The 23,218-nt window shown below is 32.5% G+C and overlaps 1 protein-coding gene across 2 annotated transcripts in view; it reads right to left on the bottom strand.

Moving 5' to 3' along the window:
* Nucleotides 1–23,218, bottom strand: part of LOC130441839 (uncharacterized) — a 677,503-nt gene that overhangs the window by 452,473 nt on the left and 201,812 nt on the right. The window lies entirely within an intron of this gene.

A 23,218-nucleotide genomic window follows, 5' to 3' on the forward strand; every position in this document is an offset into this window, starting at 1 on the left:
AGTTTTTTTCTATACTTTTGCTAGCAAATAAACACTGGTACATCCTTATACAGAAACTTAACTAAATTTGAGATTTTCCAATACCCATTATTCTAACCAGCTCATGAAAACATTATCAGTAATTAACATGTTACAACCACAAAGTGATATTTCTGGTTGTTTCAAAGATGTTAATATGTTAATAATGTTTTTTTAAAAATCTTTATTAAGGTTGTTTCACTCTGCAAATTTCAATAAAATTTCCTCATTATTCGAATCAAAGCGTAATATTGTACAATTATTATATTGGCAACAAATTCATAAGGTTCACATGAACTTTGTTACCTTCTTATTTTTATGAATTTAATAAAAGAACTTTATCGATTGGGCACTTAATTTCACTCAGTACGATTTAGCACAGAAAGAGTGAATAGCACTAATCACAACAATGTATACCATTTACAACTTATTTATTATGTAATTTAAATTTGTAATAAATGAAATAATCTTTCTGATTTCCAATTCTTTTATGTCAACTATAACTGATGACCATTGAGTAACTAAATGACTTACCCATTGTTTAATTATAAAGAAAACATATATACAGTACGAGACGCTGACCACAGATAAAATCGTGTGCTCAAATATGGACTTATTGTTCCTTTGTAAATATTTTCATTGTATTGCTTTCGCTAATATCAGTGTTAAATCAATAATTCACAAAAACAATGTTCTTTACAATTATAAAACATTGATACAAAGATAAAACTGTATTAAAAAAAGAATAAAACCTGCGAAACTGATATTGAAATATTGGGCATTTATAGTTACTAAAATATATTAATATTATTTAACACAAAAAGGCATACATTTGAAAGCAACCCATTCAATACGGCAACCATTTTCACAGATTATCACTGAATACGGGGCTATTTGAGATAAACCTTTGGCTCTGGCAGAAAGGTTTTTTGATACAAATTATTTTATCTAATATTATTTTGGATTAAAAAACTTGTTAAAATAATCCTATTTCCGATAAACGGGTGCGTTTTGGCACGCTCTCCGTCAGTGGTAAAGGGATCAATTCACCTGTGTAGCGGGTAGCCTAACTTCGTTACTTAACTTGTAACTAATTCGTTGTTGGTTCCAAGACCGAGAAATTATACTAACAATAAAAAAAAATCAGAAACGACATTTTCAAAAAATGTAATTGTGTATATTAATTACGTTAACGATTATTTAAAATCATATACATATTTCACCTTTTTCTGTCAATCGAATAAAATTGTTGTAAGAAATATAATAGATAAACAACCTTTTAAATTTTTTTTATAAAACGTTTATTATATGTACAATTTTTCAAAATCTTACTTATTCACCAAAAATAACATAAATTAAATTAAAATTATATTTACAATTTATAGTAGACTTATTTACTAAAATTTATATAAATTCAATTAAAATTATATTTACAAACAATACACTTATGTACTACAATTACAACTCCATATTTTTATGATAATTTACGAAACAGTCAAATAAGCACAAGGGGGTTTATTTGGACAGGCCGGGCCGGGGTTTTTCTCTGAGGGATGTTCATGAATATATCGTATTCTAAAAGTCGATTAAAAAAATGAACAAAAATAAACTGTGAGAAATACAGAAGCGATATTATTTTTAAAAGTTAGAATGGGATAAAGTAAAATAAAAAAAAATCAAAACAAAATGTTTTATGGAGAAATATATCCCAAAACTTGAAAAATAACTGAAAAAAGTAAAACAAAGAATTTAAAAATGATGATAATTCTAAAAATGGTCTCAAAAATAAATGTTTGGTCCAATTTACAAGAATCTTTATATACAACATGCGATGTTATTTATCAAAAATATTTTTATAAAATATACTGAAGGAAATGTTGAAATTAAATATTTTTAATTAGAAAAAATGTCAACTTATGTTAACGATTTAGTTATTTAATTGTCATATTTGTTTTTCAACATGATTTTACTTATATACAGGTGGAATTTAAAAATTAATAGCTATAACAAAAGTAAAATCTACTAAAAATGTGTTTCACTCACCTGAAATTCAATTTAAAAAGAGGCACACTTTCACTTGTGCGATTTTAAAACGGTAAACGGCGTATTGTACACTATTTCTTCGAGAATCACTAGAGTACAAAGCTGAGTCCTTTGGTTGTAACGGTTAGTTTGGTGTCGAGTTGTAAAGTGAAGGGAAAGGAGCGCGCTGGCACGCTCTCCGTCATTGGTGAAGGAAAAGGAGAGCGTGCCGACACGCGCACCGTCAGTGGGTATCAATGGGTGTCAAATGGTATAAGAAACTAAGTATGCCAACCGCGTTTTCAATTTTCGAGTCCGCTTTTTATGTAGTGATTCATATTTTGCTATATTTATCTATTGCAATGTTGTTTTTAGTTCGACAGTAGTTTGTTAATTTTTGAGTTTAGTGTGTGTTTTTCAAACATTCAAACTTATGAGAAAAGTTAGCTCTTTTTATGTCATAATAAGGTTAAGATTATGTTCAACTCATTGCTTTGTGGTTAGTCATTGACGTAAATAAAAAAGTGTTATTATTGTATGTGAAGAATAGAATATAAATCTATGTGGGTGGAATAATTTATCGATGTGATACGTCAAGAATATAATAACAACATTTGCAAAACAATTTATTAACATTTACCTTTTTAGAAAAAAATTAATAATGGGGCTGAATGCATGCCACACTTCTCGTCTCGTGTGTGTAGACACCGACAAGTAACTTTGTGGATTAACTCCGAAAGACTAAGGAAAGTGGTACAAATTTAACAGTTGTTCTTCTATAAAATTAACTAATAGTTCCCCTCATATACCCTTTCAGACTTCTGCTGCCTTAGCCCATGGAATAAACTAGCTATTTATGGGGATAAGAAATAGTTAAATTTCTATAAAAATATAATGAAAATTGTTCAATAAACAATCGGCAGGAATATACTGGAAGTAGGTAAACCAACAAAAATGCAAAGCCAATGGATTGGCCAGGAAGAAGAAATAGAACGAAATGAAAGGACTCGCCAGGATCAGGGTACTATGAACAAATGAGTGGAAGGGGAAACGGAGTTTCAGTCTGATGCCTAGAAAGGATAGAAGAATACATAAACTTGACCTTCCGTTTGCTGTTTACTGGTGAGCTGCCGACTACTTCATTTTATATAATAATGCTATACAGCTGATTTTTTAAATAAAAGTCTCCATTTATATTATTTTAACAGATATTTATTTTTATGTTTATTTATATTTTTACCTCTGAAAACTATTTTATAAGTGATTGAAAACCTCACAACACTTTAAACCCTTAGAGGTGAATAAAACCATCAACATATTATGATCACTACATCATAAGAACTGTGAAAAAACATTTAATTGATTTTTTCTACGAACGGCCGATGGCGAAGGATAAAATTGATTTATGTAGTACATAAGTTTCATCAGCGAATGTTGTCGTAGCGGTATTTCTGAATGCTTTTGAACGTTTCAATGTTTCTAATTGAGAGGGAACGGCGAGCAAAATGAGGTATAGATGGCCATAAGGTATAAAAATGGAATATTAAGGCATTAAGTAGTGAGAAATACTGCGTGTTCACGTACTACTCGCTGAACTAGAAGTACGTTGTGTAATAAATGAGGCAGTACCCGCTGCTGTTACACTTGACTGGATGAAAAACGACCTATTTGCTAAAAGTGCTATTGTACAATACTTTAGTAATTCGTTTTTAGTTTTACGAAAAAAAATGGTATATCTTATCTACAACTGTCTAAAATTGGCATTAAAAAAACTGTTATATTAGAAATTTGATGTCTAGTTTTCGACCTAATACCTGCTGGAGTTGCTCTCGACGAAATATATAAAATTGCACAATTATTGTTGATGGTATCAAAGTGTAAATAATCCCGACCTGTGTTAAAACCAGATTATTGAAGCATAAAGTTGAACATAAAATTTTCAATTACCAGAAGGTTCTTGACTATTATTTTAACTCCAAGTGAAATTTAACAAAAATAACAAATGGAAAAACAGGAAAAAAAGTAGAAGGAGAGACAACAAACGAAAATATGAAAAGAAATATTACATGCGGTCACTGAGGTATCAACGATCACTTAAAAACTGAATGTTTTTATTATAAACGAATGTTACAAAACCAGAAGGAGAATCCGCCTTTATGCTTTGAAACATTCGAATCTCAGAAAATTTACAGAAGAAATCCTAATATTCCTATTAAAATGAGGAGCCATTGATCGTATTGTAAACAGGAATTACGTATTTACATCGTATACCTTATCACCGTCAATTTAAACTTTGCAAAAAGTATGTGGTTCATGAAAAAAACATAAAAGTTATTTACCTTGAAATATGCACCACATGCCTTCTGTCGATTTGCCTTATCCATCAAATTGACATGTCTATTAAGCGATAACAAAAAGCCTTGGTTTAATATTAGCTCCCATTTTTCATGAATTATTCTAATTTTGTTATTTAATGAAGTCACAAAATATATATTATGATATGACAGCATTCTCACAACGCAGTTCAACATCTTCTTATAATTAGTAATATATATATTGACGACTTTAAATTTTATAGTTTTGAGTCGCATTTCATCATATGAACAACTTAACATTCTTCTAATAGTAAAAAGAATAAAAGTACATTCTCAATCCTCTAGGGGTAAATATTAAAACGTAAAAAGAATAATAGTCTATTACACACCGAGGTGGGAAGAATTTCATTACTGACGAGAGATTACATATAGTTAACGCGAAGCGTCGAGGTCAGCTTTGATCTCGAGATCAAACCTCGATAAGAGGTTTGTATATTATTTTGGAGGTGTGTAATATACACTTTCTAACCTTCAATGACGTTAGTAATGACAGCATTGCATATATGGTTGTAAATAAATAGTACATAATGTTACTAGGAGTAGAAGGCTACCATTATTATTGAGCCCAGATTTTTGCACTGCCGAGGCTGTGCAAACTGGGCGAAACATATGAATGACAGTTCCTGTCTACTTGGTTACAACGCTCATAATACGACGTTGTTATCGTTTCTCATTATTTTGTTACTAGTACAATAATGATCGTTCATTATTTTACTTCTAAAAGAATAGGTTATTTCTACGATCTGTAGATAATATATATATATATATATATATATATATATATATATATATATATATATATATATATATATTATATATATATATATAGTATATTATATTATAAGGATTAAAAGTGCATTTTTTTTTACGAGCAATATTTGCAGTTGCGAGGCGGAGCGCAGCGCAGCCGAGTAAATGCAAAATTACGAGTAAAAATAGGCACTTTTAGTCCGTATGATATATACTATTTATTCAAAAATCGTTAATAATTTGGTAATAAATTTGAACACCTATTAATTATAACAGCGATAGCAAGTCGGTAGTCATTGATATCTGGTATTGTTGGTAAATATCGATTGTCAAGTAGACGTCAGTAGACGTACTAATCATATAATTTTTGTAGTAGTTTTTACGCTGCTTTCAAAATGAATCCCGAACACGATGAAAATATATAGTTGTTAGAGGCAATGTTTTTTTCTTCAAATTTCAATTAGAGAGCTCAAATGCAATTACTTTTAGTCCTAGGATTAAAAGTGTTGTTAAGCCACGAGCAAATTTTTGCACGGTAAGGGAATTGATGGCTTTTGCGCCTGAAAATAATACAAAAATGTCAACATTTTTTGATGGTTGGAGAAAAAGTAAATTTATGTAATTCCGCTATTAATAATGACATTTTAAGTCACTTCTTGACATTAGGAAACGTCACATTTCCCTTAACCTCCCAGGAGAGACGCTGACGAGCGTCTCAAGCAATGTCCTGTGTATCTTTTAACATTAGGTAGATCCATGTACTGAGCAAAATTTGCTAGTAATTTTCCAATGGTATTTATGCCCACGGGTTGTATGGTATATTTCTATTATAATATCACAGCAGAAGATCTAATATTTTTATATTTTTAGAAGTGGTCAACAAGATTGGCACCAGCAATATTTCCAGCAGTGAACACAAATTCACGAATAACGTGTGTTTTGCTTTCTCGAATTATAATTTTGAAAGAGGTGCCTTCTCCTAATACGTCTTCTCATAGGAACTTCAGTTGAGCCTAAAGTATAACATAATGTAAATTAAGTCGTTCTTTTTCAAATAGAAATATTTCGTCAACAGCCTCTTTTATAATTCTTTCTATATTCTCCTCCGTCAAAATCCTCGTTTTTTTGCATAAAACAAATTAATATATCTTTATACTATATAAACAATTAAAACTTCTCAAAAAAATTATCAATATAAAAAGACATAGCATCCATTAATTTGATACACGGTCATCAATCATAGATTTTAATGTAGGTATAACCTCAATTACTGTAAATATTTTTGTAAATTTTAGCAACATAGTTCAGATAATGACACGTATGATGTCGAAACGTTAACAGTAAAAAATTTGATTGAAATGAAACAGATCTTTTATTCCAAGAATAGTTTATATATATATATATATATATATATATATATATATATATATATATATATTTTTGCTTTATTGATGCTTAAGGTCCAAGACAAGCTTAAAAGCTGTTTTACTTTGGAAATATGAGAAATGCTTCTCAAAACTAAAAATTCATTTTTTAAACTCAATGTATTTTACCCGAATATCTTGGTGCTGTATATGATACTGCACAATCAGGATACTGAAATGATACTGAAAATGGTGAAAGGCTTCACCTGGATATATTACATATAGAAAGACACTACAATAGAAAACGGGTTGAAGGAATGATTGATGATTTTTCTCGGTCAAATTCGATGTGAAACCTAACCAATAGACGAAAAAAAAAAGAAAAAAAAAAGAAAAGGAAAAACGGTTGACCCTGCAACTTCCCGCTATGTTCAGATACTACGCTCAAAAATGTATCATTCTATTTTGAGCTCTCGAATATTCACGCGGTTGGCAACAGCCGAAGAGGTTTTTTTAGATGTAAGAAAAATTTTAGACTGCAAATCAATCACACAAGAAATTTGGAAGTTTGTTTTTAAATTTTTTTTATTAACGATATTTCTTTACGATATCTCACTAACTGATTTAGACCGGCTAATGAAAAAACGTCCAAGTACGTGAACACGTTATGAATAGAGCGATATTTTTCAGCTCGTGTAATTTACAAAGCTCGGTGACGCTCGTTTTGGCAAACGCTTGTTGAACAATATCCGTCTTTTATATATTGTTTTAAAACGTCTTGATAAACTAAGACACATTGAGAAAAGTCACCAACTCGTAACAAACCATTGGCGCCTTCTATTAACAATCACATAATTTTATGATCTCACCAAGACCATTCAATTATTCGAAATATTTCCAACTAGAAAAAGCAAACAATATCCCATTCATTATTTGTATTGAATATCTATTGATTCATTTATTGTCATTGCACATATACCAACGGTAAGCGTTGTTAATGCAAATATGTTAAATAATACAAAATATGACTCTGCTAATAATGACATGAACATACAACAAACTTTCATGTTGTATTTTGATGCCAAATCACGTTTGCTAATAATAAGAATAATGACTTCACGTGAATATAATGTACACATAAACATCGGAAGTTATCTTAGATACTACTATCATCCCGCGTTATGTAAATGAACACGTGTCAAGATTTTAAACAGGATTTCTTATGAATAATCATTATTTGTCTGTATATTATTGTTTTATCCCAATCCGCTAGAGATTTTTGACATTTAATTGGAATTGCATAAGCAGTTGTATACTGACTGACAAAAAAATGTTAGATATTATTCAAATTTCATCTTGCCACAAATAGTAAATGTTTCAATCCTCCAATTTATTTGTTATGTGTTTGTGAAGGTGCTGCGTAGGTGATTTAATTATAATTAGCTTTCAGTTTTCCGAAATTTATGACATTAGGATTTTAAAATTGTGAATTTTGTTGCAAAGTTTTTCTGTTAAAAAAAATATTTAGAATTTGTAACGTGTTCCAACTAACTGATTTTCAGAGTCTCTAAAGGATGATTTGACGGAATAGTGAGCTTACAATTTTTCCAAATCATCAAATAATAATCTTACAGCCATTTTTTCAACCAAATCAGGTGAATATAGCTATTTTTTCTGCAACAATAGTGGAGGAATGGGCAGGCGTATTGTTTCTTCTTTCTAAGCTATCAAAACGTGTTCGAAAATCAATTCAATTTTGGTCAGTTATTTTTTCTCATTTTCCTAAATAATCAATGCACACAATACACCTTTGGAAACCCAAAACACGGAAATACTTGTTGGGAATTGTTATTCCGATTTTTTTGATTAGTTGACTTCCGGTGTGGGTTTTTGAAATGGATTTATGAGTTAGACGAAGCGGTAATTCGTCTTTATTGTAAAAACATATCACATTTCATATAATAATACATATTTTCCGAGTTATCGGTCAATCAAGATAACCTAACCGAATCAAAAGTAAAAAATTAACCTTACCTGACTTAACCTAACCAGAAAATAGAATCGTTTCTTGGTCTGCTTAACAACATCCAGAGAAATTTCCCAATTCTAATGTGAATAAAAATGGAATAAATAATAACGTGAACAACAATTACATTCAACTTTTTTCTTATTGCAGTTCTTTTCTTTTCAGCCCATCTTCTAAAAGCAGTCCACCCAACATAAAAACTTTCGTTCAATTCATAAATGCAATGCAAAAAGCCGGACGGGAAATCGTCCAGTCCAATTGTTGGCTATCTAATTTCCAACATTTGGAAAGGCAATAAATGGACTCTACAACCTTGAAAACGCTGAAATATCCGGAAATTTAGTTCATAATGTTGTGGCTATAACCTAATCTTGGACGAAAAACTGTTTTCGCTTACTTTAGAACACTTTTCTTGGATCAAGTCCATTATTTGTACTGTAATTTTGTTTCTGGGGTATAATGGTACACCCAAGATACATCTACTGTGATAAGCAGACAGCAGAATTAACTTACTTTTAATTTATACAATTGATTTGAATTTTTAAAGCGAGCGAGTTATTATTATGCATTAAGCGATCGCAGTAGCCACCTTGCAGATATCTTTTTAATATGTAACCTTCCATGGAAAGTATTGTTTACTCGGTCGTTTGAAATATTTATCTTATTTATTTCCATGATTTCTGGAGCTGTTACACTATATACACGTATAAAGAAAACTTACTTCAAAAGCCAAAATAGAATTTCCGTTTATCAAACCTATCTGCATTTCCGAGGAAGGATTTCTAGCACTTGACGCTCATATATAATATGAAAATCGTATGTTAGCCACGCCTACATACGTGCTTTTATGTTTAGTACCACATAATTTATTTTCCTCAATCGTTGAGTTTCGATAATAATTAGATTATTTCATTCTCAAGTAGAATACTTGACACACGGTAATCTAGTTTTGGTTATCTAGAAATCTGTAATTGTATGTTAAATATTATTCAATGATATTATAAACCTCATATTATATTGATATAAATATTTAAAATTAAAATAACGAAATAAAACATAAAAATATCATCGAACAATTTCATATTCAGCTAATTCATCTAAGCTATTGTGAACAAATTATTATGAATCTACTAACAAAAAGCAAAATATCTAGATCTGACATATCTCGAAAAATAATGATTAGATACGACAAATTTATAGCTGAAACATAATAAAGACTACAGTTTTGGCAAAAGGTTGATTATGGTTTATATTCGAAGCTCTACAATGAGGCCTTCTCACCACGTTCACTCTCTAACTACAAAGATCGACCAACTCTATTTTGCCATTTCTATGTCGGTTTTTTTATCGAGCAATGCACTTAGATAGAATGAATTTTCATTAAATATAATTATAACTTAACATTGTTGTTTTATTTAAAAATGTTTCTCCCAAAAGCAATAGATGAAGAGAAAAAAATACCACACACAAACACACTCATGGGAATGCATCATCCAAGAGACGAATGTACCAGAATACCTTCTTAAGATCGTAGTAAGCTACTTTGAAAACAGGGTCCTGAAGTATGACACGAAGAACGGTCCGAGGAAGTATGATATTACTGGAGGTGTACCACAAGGTTCAGTTCTAGGCCCGCTCCTGTGGAATATTATGTATGACGGTCTATTAAGATTAACTCTGCCAAGAAACGTCAAACTCGTAGCACATGCAGATGACGTAGCCATAGTGATCGTTGTCAAACACTTTGACGAGATAAACCATGTTCGATCTCACTTTTGAGCGCGTTAACTGGTGGATGGACGCAGTGAACCTGCAACTGGCGCAACACAAGACCGAGGCAGTGATTATTACCAGCAGAAAAGTGGTAGAGACAGATTAAGCCGAAAGTCGGCGAACAAGAAATCACATCACAACCTTATATTCGATATTTGGGAGTGATGCTTGATGCCCGACACAACTTCAAGCAGCAAGTGGAACATGTCAGTGCCAAACCTTCAGTAGTGAGGGCTCGCAGTCTCGCACGACTGATGCCGAACGTCGGATGCCCAAAGCAGAGCAGGAGGCTATTATTGTCATCATAGTCACATCGGTGCTCACTTACGGAATATTCATTTGGGCCGACGCACTAAAGACGCAAGAATCATGGAAAAAGGCTGGACCAGTATATCGACTGAGTGCCCTACGAGTAGCTAGAGCCTTCCGCACAATATCAGAGGAAGCAGTGTGTGTTATTTCCGGTACTCTGCCTCTCAGAGTTCTAGCTGAGGAAAGACGGAACCTATATCAACGAAAAAGGTCAACCACACTGAGCCCTGAAGAACTTAGAAGGGAAGAACGGCAACACAGCATCGCAAGATGGCAACAGTGGAATGCTTCAGAAAAAGGTCGGTGGACGTACCGTCTCATACCTCGGATTGATGTGTGGTTCAACAGGAGTCACGGTGAGATCAACTATTATTTAACGCAGATGTTATCAGGACACGGATGTTACCGGAAGTATCTTCACCGCTTTTAGCACGATGATACCCTAGAGTACCCGTCCTGCCCAGGGGTCAATGAAGATGCGGAGCATGCTTTTTTTTGTGTGTCCACGTTTCAACCAACAGCGCGATGAGTTAGAGAAGATTCTGAAAAAGAGTACCCAACCAAAGTCAAAAGTAGGAGCAATGTTGTCGTCAGAAGCTGCCTGGAACGCCACAAGCACTTTTGCTACAAAAGTGCTTACAGAGTTGCGATCCATTGAGAGGAAAAGAGCGAAAGACAGAATCTAGAAGGAAGAAATAACATCTTAGCCACCAGAAGGAAGAGCGGCAGCTAATTCCTCCCACCGCGAAGATATGCCTTACGGCGGTACCATGGGGGATCAGAGGATAGAAGAGAAAGGGGTTTAGGGTTTAGTGGGTAGGGGCATCAGCGTCGACTTTTAGTATGAAGCTGCGTCGAGTCGCCACATATCCAGGCCAAACAGCTATGCCTAGAATACTCAAAAAGAATTCCCCCCCTAAGAAAAATCACACACACACACACACACACACACACACACACACACACACACACACACACATACAAATTTATTGTATTAATGTATTAAAAAGTCGTGGATAATATTGTCACAGCTAAATCGCATGAAAATTGATTAAATTAAAAAATGAATAAATATAACAAAAAAGTGCAAGACTTGCAGACTCTTGGATCAACACCAAGATCATTTATTACAAGACCAGATCAATACTAACCTGGTCTTAGTCTTAGTCTTTCATTTATTCGTCACTAAACATAAGAGTGTGTATTTAAACTTGATAACATTTCCATATTTAATAATAGTCTCAAATGGTAGAAATACTTCTTCAGTCCGATACTATTTGAAGCTATTCAAAGTAGGATTCACGCAGATTCATAGCCTAACTAAAATCTAAGCTAGTTCGTCACCATATAGGGTCAAAATGGAGTCTTTTTAGAAGAATGAAGAAGAATGTTTAAAGCTGCTTCGAGTTCACTGGTTGGACAAATGTATAAACGAGGGAAACTGGTCTTATGTGCTGATGATATCAAAAATAATTCTCATTGCTCAAAAGTGGTGACTTCAATCTCGTTAACAACTATAGGTTATGATCTTTGAAATACTGATAAAAAATAAACTTAGCTCCTATTCAGAACGAAATAACTTGATATCTGAAAGTCAATTTGAGTTTCAGAAACACAAATCACCATTCAGGCAATGTTGAACGTTATTAATGGCATAGTTGAGGGTACAAACATCTATGTCATTATGTGTGACTTAGCTAATTCTTTTGACTGCGTGAGCTCAGACATTTTGTTGCTCAAGATAGAACACTATGGATTCCGAGTTAGAGAGTTGGAACTGGTTGAAACTTATTTATCAAACCGGCAGCATTACGTTAGCTACAGCTTTGAATCTAGTCCGGCATTAGTGAGCGATGGATTCCTTCAGGGTTCAGTATTTAGGGTAGTTTTTCTGCTATATATAAACGATTTACCAGCGACTCTCAAATGTCGATCAGTTTTATTTGCCGACTACATTCTAACCTAAACTAACAAAAGAGAAAGGAGACGTCAGCATCGAGAATCTAAAGTTAACTAAATCTTGGTTTGATACAAACAATTTCAAATTAAACTGGACAAAAACTGAAAAAATATTATTAAGCTCTGCAAAACTAGGTAGCAGAGGGAATTCTGTGAAATTGTTGGGAATCACATTATATCCCGGTAAGAACTGGGAAGAGCACTATGTTCAAAAATTGTATCACAGCTTCTTGCAGTGAGATAATTGTGCTCCTCTATTGGCAGTAATGTCGTTTTCCGCACGATTTACTTTGCTTTCATCCACAGTCATCTGGCTTATGGTACCTCTCTATGGAGTAACTTTAACAGAGTCCAAAGGGTTTTTACTTTTCAAAGGACTGCTCCACAATACTAGAAGTCGAGTACATTGCCGCGAAATATTCACAGAATATGGGATCCTGCCATTGCCTTGCATGTATATATTTGTAACTCTTCTGAATATTCATTTGAAACACTTCTGTGTTTTCATAGGGGTGTACGAGATAAGACGCGAGGATGCGAGTAGACTCATCGTACCATTTTCTAGGCTACATCGAACACAACATAACAAACTTGACGTTAGACTGTATAACAAGTTTCTAAATTTGCATACTGATGAGAACATAAAAAATATGAGCTAGAGTCGATTCCATGAGCTTTCAAAGCATTTTTTTATTGAAATTTTGTTTTTATGCAGTAGGAGACTACATGTCATTCCATTATTATCCCTACTTATCTCATTTTTACATACATGTTACGTCAGAAATCTAATTTGATGAAAAATATTGGTTTCACTTAGTTTAGATTTTCTACCTCACGCTATTAACAACCGCTTAGTGATTTACTATTGGGACTACACAAATGCTATTGTATTTATACTAGTTAATAAATCGTCAGATTTATGTGAAATTTTTACAAATAATATAAAAAACCTAAGGTAAACGTAACAATATATCTTAACGGAAATTTTGTCAACCTCTGGAAAGTTACTCTTCCGACAAACCGCCCTAGTAGTAACTTTTTTTGAACCCAATAGTAGGTTTTTTGAAAACGTATATATCTATTTTTATATAGTCGCCGTTATCCACCGCAAATTCCTGTAAACCTACAAGCAAAGATGTAACTTTTATAGCTCGCTTTATGGACCGGAACAAAGATATTTACTAGCAACAAATGAATTTAGTTCTTTGATCCATAACACTCCATATATGCAGATATTTAATTTAAAACAAAATTAAATTTAGTCCTTTTTAAGGTTTCGGTAACTACGCTTTTCAATCAAAACGGTCTTTGAATGCGATTGATGTTAAGATAAGATTTATGGAACATGTGTTAGATGTTAACGTAATAAAACGTTTATCGGAACCGAATTAGTCGTTAAATATTTGTACCGTTTTCATGATAACCAAATAAAAATCGTCTTGAATATGTTAAAACGTTACATTCGTGTTGTCCATGAACTGTGATCTGTAAAACTCGATGACTATTATCTATTTTTAAGCTACAACAATTTTTGAAAACCTGAATCATTATAAGTTACCAAATGTACTAAATTACAATTCTCAAGCTACATGGAAAGATGGGTCTTCGACGTAAGCGAATTGTTGATTTTCTCAAATTAATTTCCTCATATTCATACAAAAATCAAAAATTTATTGAACTCTATCTGGAAAAACCAGTTCTTTATAGCTATATTGCAAAGCAATTCTATTGCAATCTAATAGGAAAGTTTTCTGAAAAGTCTCTGTATATGTGAGTCGTCGTTGTAACGATTTGTCGGGAAATATAAAAAATTTATTATCGAGTTATCATTAATTATTTGTTTTTGAAATGAAATACGCCTACATAAATGGAAGAAGACACGAATATTCTGCACTATCATTCACGACCGTTAAATTTTGGGCTGCTGAATCCAAATATATACTCTTAAATTGATACACAACAGATACGACAAAATGTGGGACCTCATCTTCTTTTTATTGATTCTTGAACCGACTTCACACTCCATACACCGAAAAAAAAACTATTTGAAGCACTTGACAAAGCAGAAATAACAAAAAAATTAACCAGTACATAAAATAGAATTTATTTATGGGATGAATTTTTAGTAGAAAAGGACTAAGATGAGGTTATATTTTCTCTATGAACCTTCTTAATACAATATTTATTATATTAGAAATAGCGATAAGAAAAAGTAGTATACAAACAACAAGCATAAAGCACAGTGTATTGCATACGAAGTCTGGTTATTAAATAACGAGACTGGTTATAAAAATTATTCTACAATCGAATATTCTCCTTCAATATACTTCCATTGGAAGTCTTTTTGGTGAGTGCCTTTAGAAGCTCTGCCGTTTTTTTCTTTACCACTTCCAACGATTCAAATCGGGTCCCTTTCAAAGCAGATCTTTTTCTAACCTTTCAAGGACATCTGAGCAAACCCGTTGACGCAAGAACTTTTGGTCAGGAGTCAGATTTTTTGCCACCAACTTCGCATAGACTTTTGTCATGTGTAATTACTCGTGTAAAATTTTTTTAACCGTTTCTTCATTGGCGTTTACAGCCTAGGCAATTATCCGTATGCTCATTCGACTACTCAAAAACACGCGCACGAGATAGAGAATTATCGCCATAGACCTCTTGCAACAATTTATAGCACTCAGTCGGAGTAGTTTTTTTTCAATTTAACGAGAAATTTGATATTGATACGTTGCTCCTGTTTTTCGTCACACATGGTGAGAAAAAAACACGTTCGTTTCAAATCGCGACTGCACAAATACTATACTAGTAACGGAAACGTGTTTTGGGACGTGCATAGACAAGATATCTAGATACCCAACGCACTATTCATTTTTTACCCCATCAGTCTAGGGCGCCCCCAGTCTCGTTATTTAATAGCCAGACCTCGTATACCTACCGATGACATAGTATAACTAACAATATCGAAGAGAGAAATGAAATAAGTTTTCTGTAAAAGTAATATTGATTTCTGATTTTAGTGACATGTAAAACGTTTGCAGCGTTCGTACATGGTTTTGGCACCTCTGACAAACCCTGTGACACATACTAATCTCTTTATTCATGTTTTAGTCGATTCTAAAATGTAGTTTTTGTGTCTTTTGGGTAACTTGATGTTTTCTTACGGCGTCTTTTACATATCCAGACCTATCGAAGCTATCTTCATAGTTTTCCTACCGTATCTTAATGTAATTCTTATCATCTTTCTTCGTTTCGTCTTACTCAATTACATAAAACAGTATTTTTAGAATTTATATGATATGTATGAGGCAACGATCATCTAATTTAGATTGGATGAAACATCTGTATATAAGATTTTTCATACACTGCTCAATCGAAGAGGATTTTTATATGTTAAATCTAAAAATATCATAACATGATTGTACCCACTACCGGTCAACTAAAGCCAGCGTTTGTTTAATAATCGTTATTATAAAAACTGTTGGATTAGTGATTTTTATGAAACATGTCTAATCTTTAATCAGAACATTGAAACCACCAAATTGCACCTGCTTGTGTTTCTAATTCCGACCATTTAAGTATCAGTTTCCTTCCGTCACTAGTGCATATTATTAAGTTTCATGTGATAAAGGTAAACATTATATAGAATAGCCCATTTTATAAACTGTCCATTTCCATTTTCACATTATATGTAGGTAAAAAATTACATAAAACTAAAACATAACATTGAGAATATTCTCATTAGGAAAGTTGGAATTGATATTTCGAATAATGTCCATTTCAGAAACACTAAAAATTCCACGTTTATTTATTATTGTTGCTGGCGCAATACGCTAAATGACGTTTGTCCGAAGGTATCTTTATAAGGCAATTTCCCATTACTGGGGCTCATAGTAATTATTTCACTTCTATATCAATCGCGTACTTCTTTTCTATTGATCATTTTCATACAAACTACAACAAAATCTCCACCTAGATATTTTCAGAACTTTCTTGTTTTCTTGGTCCTTTCCCAGTTATTGCTTTAATTCCATTCCACTTTTTTATTTTTGTTTAGCGGTTTAGTCTATGGTTGCTGTTAGCTAGTAGTGTGACCATCTGAAAACAATATCATTGGTAATGGTATGTTAGTTGCTTCTATGTTATGGAACAAAACGTTGATTATACGTTCAAAGTAATATTGTGAAGATTCAGACTATCCTATGACCCATCCTTTCGAAATTTTTGTAATAATATCGGATACAAATTGCAAAATTCCATATGTATAGATGGTAAGCAAAACTGTCAGGATTTCTTTTTATTCTTTCATTATGCGGCTAAAACCTCTTTGGAACCTTTTGTCACAAGTAACAATTTTTCTTTAGGACTCAAATAAAATTCCGATTAGTCAAAATTAAACATTTTCATTTTTCCCATATTGATCTCTGCAAATTAAAGTTCCAGCTTTGTAGACCCTAATTTTATGTCGTCCTCGGTAGAACTAGCTCATAGTGTAACTAAAGATCCCTTTAGATCTCGAGATATCTTTATTAAAAGTGCTTGATGCCATCTTTAAGGGGATTCTCTCTTTTTAGTTCAAGAACCAATTTAGCTACCGATTCTAGCAACTGATTTTTCGTGACTGAAAATTCCTGTTCTTCTAAGTGTATTATCAATTTTACAAGATTTTCTTTATCAGCTTCAGATACCACTGACGAGGATCCACAATTACCATTTCTGCTATATTTGAAACTATGTTTATCTATTATTGTGGTTTTTAGTGCAATTAGCATTTTTTATGCCTTTTAATAAAAGTTGAAGCTAACTTCTGATTCTTTTTCCAGAATTTGTAGGAAATAGAGTGAATATGTTTGATATCTTCCTTTTTAGATCTATTTTATATGGTTTTGTTGATATATCAACTTGATTTTAGGTCTATATTAATTAAAGCGTACCCTAGGTGTCATGGAGTGTCGTAAATGTTTAGAAAAAAAAATAAAAACTCAGTTTGAGTTAACTTAACCTCCTATATGTTCCTTTAAAACAGCACTATTTTATTCGTTAATTGCCCGTATAGGTAAAGTTGAGCAGTGGGCTCAAGCACGGGTAACGGTGGTATTTTTTCTGGTGCGGGTAAAGCAGAGTTGAAGAATTGCTCAATTATTTGTATGTTGATGGTTTTTCTCTCCTCTAATATTGAACTTCCACTTATATGCCACCTTCTATATTTTCAATATTATCTCTATGGTTTACTGTTAAGTGCGAGTGTGATGATACTAGAGAAATACGTTATTTCAAAATAGACAATAGACCACCCGTAATCAAAACCCATTTTTCATTGAAAGATTTTCAGAAGTAGTTATTATATCTTGAAGGCGTTAAAGAGATATGTAATTAAATTTATCCACAAAGTGTATTTTCTTATTCCAAAATTATTCTATTTCAGGATTTTCCAGTTTGATTCATAATTACGAGGAAATTGAATTTATCTGTAACCTCATTATATAATATAAGAATGACAACGTCTGCCAGTTATTTTAATACCACTAATAACAACATCAAACATTCCTTTTGACGCTATGAAGATTCTACGACAGTTTTCAATTATAACTATTCATTGGTATAATAAATTGAGAACATAAATCTTGCTCCTTTCATTAACAAATATGTGCAAAAATAATTTTATCAATTACGTCACAATCTTATGGTTGAAGGTGCAAAATATTATGTTACTATGTCAAAAATTCTTACGTTTGATACTTATAGTTTATTGATAGAATTAATTTATAGTACCAAAATATTTACCAAATTGTTACAATTATATACGGTAGAAGAATATGTATTGGTTGGAGAATGTTACTCTACACCTAATATATATATGCTATATATATATATATATATATATATATATATATATATATATATATATATATATATATATATATATATATATATATATATATATATACACACAGTGCTTTTCAGATAAAAGTATCCACCTTTTGTAATACTGGTATTTAGAAAAAATCCAAAAACACGTCAATTTATGTTGAAAGGGGCAAGCATTATGGCTTATTTAAACTTACTAGAAAAGCCACCCCCTCACCCCTAGCAGCATCCCCTTTATTTTTTTAAATTACTTTTCATATTTTTTATGTAAAATTTGGATACTCCTCTTTGAGCTGATTTCAAAAATGTATAATACTTGTAGGTTAAAGTGGTTAGCTTATGAGATAAACAATTTTTCTTTTAAGAGCACAAATTTTACTTATTATTTACTTTCACCTTATTTGCCTGTACTAAAATGGGTTGTACAACAGTTCAAACTCTTTAATCTTTTTAACTGTGCTATTTATTCTACTTAAAAAATCCAAACAACAAAAAACTCTACTTTTTATTAAAGTTTGACATTGTCAACTAGAATTTGTAGTCACTATTGATAGTGTAATTTGATGATACATTATTTATTTTGTTTCTCTGAAATGGTTTACTCTTTGCAAGAAAGAATTGAAATTGTAGGTTTATACTACCAAAATAATAATTGTGCAAGAGCTGCTGCTAGAATATTTAACGAATTACATGACGGAAGACATGCAACTCATAAGTATGTAATTCAACTGATGGAGAAATTTGCCACAACAGGGTCTGTTTGTAATAAAGTGCATAAGCGAGAGGGACTCGTAAATAACGAAGCAATCCAAGTGGCAATTTTAGGGCAAGTCAGCTTAGAGGCTCAACAACCCCAATCGTTGTCAACAATAAGTAGAGCGATCGGTGTTTCATCTTCTACAGTTTTCCGAGTTCTACATAAATTCAAGTACCACCCATACAAAGTTAAGTTGGTGCACGAGTTGAATGAAGATGATTTTGATCGTCGTCTAGAGTTTTGCGAATCAATGACGCAAATTATCAATAACAATCCACAATTGTTAAACAATATTTGCTTTTCTGATGAATGCTCATGGTCATTAAATGGCTTAGTAAGTAGGCATAATTGTAGATATTGGACTGAAAGTGATCCACATATTATGCGTGAATTCCATATACAACATCCCCAAAAGTTAAACGTTTGGTGTGGTATCCTAGGTGACCACATTGTCGGACCTTTCTTCATCAACGGAAATTTAAATGGTGAATCATATCTTGATTTACTCAGGGAAGGGGTTGACCCACGTATTACAACAATAATAGAAAATGATGATAACCTTTCCGAAGATTTACTGGTATTTCAACAAGACGGAGCTCCCCCACACTATGCTATGCCTGTCCGACAATTTTTAAACGAAACATTCCCCGCTCGTTGGATAGGTAGAAGGGGGCAGATGATGGAGTGGCCACCTAGGTCACCAGATTTAACACCCCTAGACTTCTTTTTATGGGGGTATTTAAAAACAAAAGTTTATGCTACCCAACCAGAATCTCTGGATGATTTACGAGAGAGGATAGAAAATGAATGTCGACAATTAAATCCAGCCGTATTAAGCAATGTCAGAGAGGCATTTCAAAATAGATTATACCATTGTATGGAAGTGAATGGTACTCATTTTGAACACTTATTGTAACTTCATAATAAATAGCACAGTTAAAAAGATTAAAGAGTTTGAACTGTTGTACAACCCATTTTAGTACAGGCAAATAAGGTAAAAGTAAATAATAAGTAAAATTTGTGCTCTTAAAAGAAAAATTGTTTATCTCATAAACTAACCACTTTAACCTACAAGTATTATACATTTTTGAAATCAGCTCAAAGAGGAGTATCCAAATTTTACATAAAAAATATGAAAAGTAATTTAAAAAAATAAAGGGGATGCTGCTAGGGGTGAGGGGGTGGCTTTTCCAGTAAGTTTAAATAAGCCATAATGCTTGCCCCTTCCAACATAAATTGACGTGTTTTTGGATTTTTTCTAAATACCAGTATTACAAAAGTTATTAAAGGTGGATACTTTTATCTGAAAAGCACTGTATATATATATTTATATATATATATATATATATATATATATATATATTTATATATATATATATATATATATATATATATATATACATGGCTCTCGTTCATATATCTGAAACTGCCAATAGCAGGAAAAACAAATTATAACAATCCTGAAAATATTTTGCATCAAATTATGTTAGTTTGAATTCCTATCCCTAGACGGTGTAATTGAATTTTAAATTAATTATCTAAATTTCACAAAAACAACATAATTAAGGGGCACAACAAAAAATTTTTGGGGCAATTTCACAAGTTACAAACGCGACTCTGATTTTTCAAAGATCCTCGAAAATGTAGTTGATGACAAAATAATTATAGGGGTATAACAAATTGCACCACTGACTAATCTACTCCACCCGAAGTTTAAAGCTCATTATTTTGAGTGTAGAAAAGCAAGACTTAGTTGCTATAGGCTACAACATAGCTAGAGTGCCAATCGAAATGATTTTGATGTTTAATCATCCCAGCATCATTTTTTACGGTTTTGTTCCCACAACCAGAATCATTAACCAGAAAAAAGATCTTTTTATAACCAGGAACACCGAAACGACAAAAAATATAGGGCATTAGTTTTTGGCTTTATAAATAATTATTTGTTCAACAAATTTCATGCAATTGTTTTATAATTTGTCTACTTTATTAAGTATTAGACTAGCAGCTCTCAGCCTACGAAACGTGGCGTGGGGAGGCATCAACAAAAGAGAAAAATTAAATAAGTTCATAGTTTTTGAAACAGTTTTAGTGCTGGCGCCACGAAGTTCAGAGGCTTAACCTTGACTAAATCAGGGGTGCCCGAGTTGTGGAAACAGTTCGAAATATATCCGTTCAGGGATCCCCAAAACTAGATCGCAGCTAATGGAAAATAAAAGCTAAAATAAGAGTCTAAGAAAATATGTCACAGGTTCATCTGCATAAAAATAAATAAAACCCTAAAAAAATAGACTAATCGCCAGTAATTTAAACCAGTGCGAAATTAAATGCCTTACACCGCAACCTACACGCTACAGGCGGGGTCTTAGTGCGCATGTCTGCTACAGTGTTACTATACACCACAGGCGTTAATTGTCACACAGCATAGGTACAGACACTCATTTTCCTTTGCGTGTGAATGTAGTTTTATTGTAACTATGATAGCGATTGTGTTGTTGATTAATATCGCCATATTATTGCCTAATACTGTGCTTTAGTGGCTACTTGTTAATGAATCACTGGCAAGAAAAGACTCTTCAGAGATAACTATATTAAATACGGATTCAAATTTATTGAGAAAAACGGTAGTCGCTTACCTCAGTACGTAAATTGACATTTCAAATGGAAGTTTTCGAATGGAAAATGAAAAAGCCGTTGGGGCTTCTTATAAAATTGCCTTATTGATAGCTAATGACAAGAAATCTCGCACAATCTGTGTTTGCTTACTGCTTGTACTACTGCATTCGGTGAAGACAGCTATATTAAAGTTGCCAAAATTTCTTTATCAAACGATACAGTTGAACATAGAATTGATGACAATTGATTTGAAAAATCAACTAGTGCAAAAGCCAAAGAAATTCCCACTCTTTCCATTGCACTTCGATAAAGCAACATTTCAAAACAAGCGCAATTGTTTTTTTACTGTAGATATATAGATAAGAAGAAATTCCTTGAAGGAATACTTTTTCCAAGCAACCTTAAAACAACAACGAAAGCAATCTATATATTTTCTATTCTTCATAAATTTTTAGAATCTAATGACCTTCCCTGGGTGAAAGCTATTAGAATATGTACTGATGAAGCTCGGGCGATGAAAGTTTACTGATAAGGATTTATTGAATAGGCTAAGGAAAAGAAGAATAAGTGTGTCTCATTGTATCATCCACAGACAAGCTTTGTCTTACCAGACTCTCCCTAGATCAATTAACACTGCTTTGAGTAAATAGTGAATCACGTCAAATCCAGCACTTTAAACATCAGACTCTTTCGAGGATTGTGACAAGAACTGAACAGTGATCAAGTAACATTTCTTTTCCACACCGAAGTTCGTTGGTGACCAAAGGTAATATACTTGCAAAATTGTTCAACTTGAAATCAGAAGCTGAAATCTTTTTTCAATAAATCATCTGAACTTTAAGCCACAAAATTAGAAAAGTACTTTGAAGAACTATGAATTAAGAGTTTGGCTGAAACAGTGGCTTTTTGGAAACGCCGCCTGTGGAATTCGGACTCAAAATTTTCTTCCTTCCCAAAATTAAACAACCTTCTCGATGATACCCGACGTCTTCCAAAAAACCTTGTTAAAGTAATGAAGAACTTAATATCTGAGCATTTGTTGTCCTCGAGGAACAAAATCGGAGCCTTTTTCCCATATATAAGCTCGGAATACTGGATATTCAAGTTAACAAGTGAAAGTGGGTTTGATAAACATGAATCTCCAAAATTTCTGGCTCCTTATTATCAATTGAACTATGCCAGTCAGGATTTTCAGCCCTGGCAAATATAAAATCTAAATATCGAGCCAAACTATGTGTGGGGTGTTGTTTGCCAGAATTGAAACCAAAAATACCAAAATTAAAGAGAAACAGTTATACTAGTACTGATCAAAAAACATAAAAAATCACGAACATTTTCTGGTTACACTTTTGATTTGGATATTGCGATTTTTTCGATGGTT

This window comes from Diorhabda sublineata, chromosome 3 (genome assembly GCF_026230105.1).
Source record: "Diorhabda sublineata isolate icDioSubl1.1 chromosome 3, icDioSubl1.1, whole genome shotgun sequence".
Taxonomy (NCBI): domain Eukaryota; kingdom Metazoa; phylum Arthropoda; class Insecta; order Coleoptera; family Chrysomelidae; genus Diorhabda; species Diorhabda sublineata.